The following is a 3248-nucleotide window of genomic DNA, read 5'->3' as shown; positions in this document are numbered from 1 at the left end:
CTATATAATGAAGCACTAGATTGGGAACCTGTCGTTGCCTGGAGTTTTCCCTATAAAAGTCAATCCACTCAACTTAGAAGTTTTAAACCAGGATAAGAATATTCCCCTGGTTATTTCAAGTTCCCTAAACAAATTTGGGGCAAATCGGTCCAGGGGTCCATGAGTTATGATAGGACATCAAAACCAACAAACAAACACAGACTACTATACTTTATATATATAGATGTACTGCTCTATGGCAAGGGGTTAACATTTTATCAAATAATAATTTGCAAAATTTAAAAATTAATTCTGCTGAAGAAAGTTTACCCTGCTCTCCTTAAAGAGAACTGTAGACATAATTTAGGTAAATAATTAAAACTTTTTTTTAGATAAAAGAATATTAAACCAAATCTGATTAAATAATAAATAAGGATGCTGCAGATCTGTTGAAATATTCAAGGAATTACTTAAAGGGACTGTAAGCGTAATTTAAAGTGACCCTCCATTAAAAAAGAAAAAAAGGGCATGGCCAAATCACAAACCTTCATCTGATTAATAATGTGGAAGATTTATGTAGCTTAACAAAGTATTTAATTATCTATTGCTTATGGAGTAAGAAAATCCACAAATGAAAATACTTAGTTTACAAAAACATTGATATAAATCATACTTATCGGGAAAAGCTTTTAAGAGCACCATTATGAATCGGACATGACATACTATCAATTGAGGGTTACTTGAAATACCGTTTACAGTCCCTTTTGAATTAAATTAAATTTGTACCTATACTTCCTTAACTATAGTAAGCACGGCTTCTAGAAATAAGATTCTTCTCGTCTACTCAGCATTTCTGATTTACTTGTTTTCTCCGTACACTTCACGATCAATATAGGAGACGTCAAGTTGTCGACCAATATAGCTTTTATGGAAGGAACAGCCTCAGTTGTGGACATTTCTATTACTTTTAAGTTTCTACATATATTTCTCCTTGAGAGGATGGACAAATACTGATCAATTCGAAGCCTTGCCGGTACATGAAATAACGGTTAATATATCTGATATCGTTAATTTAGTCTACTCTGTCGGATTTACTACTACAGCGGTGTATTTATCGTATCTGCGACAGATTACTATGGCGGGAAAAATTTTGTATATACTACAGCGGTTCAGAATTTCCGAAGTCGTATATACAACAATTATACTATGGCGGGAAAAATTTTGTTTCTACTACAGAGGTTCAGAATTCCCCGCCATCGAAACTACGACAATTGCACTATGGCGGGGAGACATAGTATATACTATTGCGGTACAGTGTACCCCCCGCCATCGCATTTACGACGGCGGAAAACCAACTCTGGCGAAGATTTAATGTTAGCTGGGTAAGCTTCTACATTTAACTCCAGAATTACATTTTTTTGGTATTTACAATGTACATTACCTTGCAGATCTAAATCCAATTCATCTATTAGATTTACAGTGCTGGGGTGTGAATTGTTTCCCCCAAGAGCTCTTAAAAGTGAAAAAAGTATTCTAACCCATCTTGATTCAATGAATAAGATATTTCCTCATTTTAAGCGCATGCTACAAATCTAAGGTTGAATTTATTGACAAAATTATTTCTGTTTGAAACTTTTTTTTCTTTGATATTTGTTGTCTTTACTGAAAGTCATCAGTTTAACAAGATCTAGAATATTTTTAAGAGATTTGATTTGCTCCGACTCATGAACTCCAAGAGCACACTTCATTTTTTTCCAATGAAACTTTAATCTTGAATTGCAGACATCAAACAAAGCATCAATGGTTCAAATTATTTCCTTCAATTCTAGATTTGTTTTCCAAATAAGAATTTAAAAGCTTTTGAAACGGTATCAGGACAGAGCTGAACAGCATATTTTAACCTTTGACGTTGGTTTCTTTAGCATTCCATATTTCGTCAACTCTCAACGAATCATAAAATAAAGAAAACTCTGGAATAAAATTTGTCCTACCTCAACGTTCAGGGTGACACAGGTCTTGTAACTCTGGGTTTAACTGCAACTAGATGAACTCCACAGTCATTGTGCTGCATTAAACTGCTAGCAAGTCCAAAACTTAAAAAATAAGAAAGATGTTTAATATTAAAAATCATTATCGATAATACTTAAAATCATATATACAACAAATGCAATCTACGTACAATAAGACCCCTTATACATTCAGCAAAGACCAAGATAACCCATTCTCATCCAATATCTTCTTACCGTAGTGCTCCTCTGTCCTCTGAACAACTGGTAGAACTCAAGCATATATCATTTAATTCTGAACTGAATTGGGACTTGAATAACATGATCTAAATATGTCCGAACAACTTTCTTGAAAATATTTATCAATACTAGAACATTAATAAAAAATTAAATAACATCAAATTGGGATCAGCGCTGCGATCAGCTGAAACTTCCGACTCCGCTTTTATCTGCAAACGGTTTGGTTTGGCTCAGATACTCTTTCCACTCCTTGGATTCCCTAAATCCACAAAACATTCCAAATGCAGCAAATTTATTTTTTGACAATGTTTAAAATCATGTTTAAAATCAAGAAAAATGTGTATTATTACACTCAAACAATAAAAAAAACTAACGTTACCAACCGGATATTCAGTATGTCAACAAATCTGATATGAAATAAAAAAAATCTATTCTGCAGTTAATATAAATCACAATATTTATAAATTTTACTGACAAGAAACGCATTTCATTAAAAAATCATGACATTAAATGAAAAATATTTTTTTTAAATATGACACATCACACAATATTTGCGGTGAACATGTAGGATTAATTTTATAGTTGTACTACAGTATTAAAACTTTATCATGATAAGTGGCAGAACTGATAGTAAAAATGTCTAAAAATTCTTAACAAACCCCCTTTCCCTTTCCCAGGAATTCATGAATCACTGAATTGCAAAACATGGTGGACTTCTTGCCCCCCCCCCCCTACAGGGGCAAGGAAAATGTAGACTTTACGTTCATCGCCAGCAAAAAAGTATTTTTGCCCTGAATAAACTTGCAGCTGCTTTAATGGTTTACTATTTCCCATGTCACAAACAATCCCACAAACTTTGGCACTTTGTCGAATAATAGAAAAAAGAAGATTTTGATCCATTGGTTTTATCAATATCATAATAAATAATTTGTTTCAAGGGATAAACTAGTCTTCTATACAGGAAGTTAACCCTTTAATTTTCATACATAATGGGAGGTAAAAATCAAAAGATAAATGGAGGGG

General features: G+C 33.0%; 1 long non-coding RNA gene across 1 annotated transcript in view; it reads right to left on the bottom strand.

Annotated features, from left to right (window-relative positions):
- Positions 1-2477, bottom strand: part of LOC111706112 (uncharacterized) — a 4967-nt gene extending 2490 nt beyond the window's left edge. The window contains exons 1-2 of the long non-coding RNA XR_002766158.1: positions 2223-2477; positions 1971-2072 (exon numbers count right to left, since the gene is read on the bottom strand). This is a non-coding gene — a long non-coding RNA (uncharacterized LOC111706112). The remainder of the gene's footprint in view (positions 1-1970; positions 2073-2222) is intronic.
- Between the last annotated feature and the right edge of the window lie 771 nt (positions 2478-3248).

This window comes from Eurytemora carolleeae, unplaced genomic scaffold (assembly GCF_000591075.1).
Source record: "Eurytemora carolleeae unplaced genomic scaffold, Eaff_2.0 scaffold707, whole genome shotgun sequence".
NCBI classification, from domain to species: Eukaryota; Metazoa; Arthropoda; class Copepoda; order Calanoida; family Temoridae; genus Eurytemora; species Eurytemora carolleeae.
The sequence above is the reverse complement of the archived record's forward strand: the minus strand, read 5'-3'. Positions and strand labels throughout refer to the sequence as shown.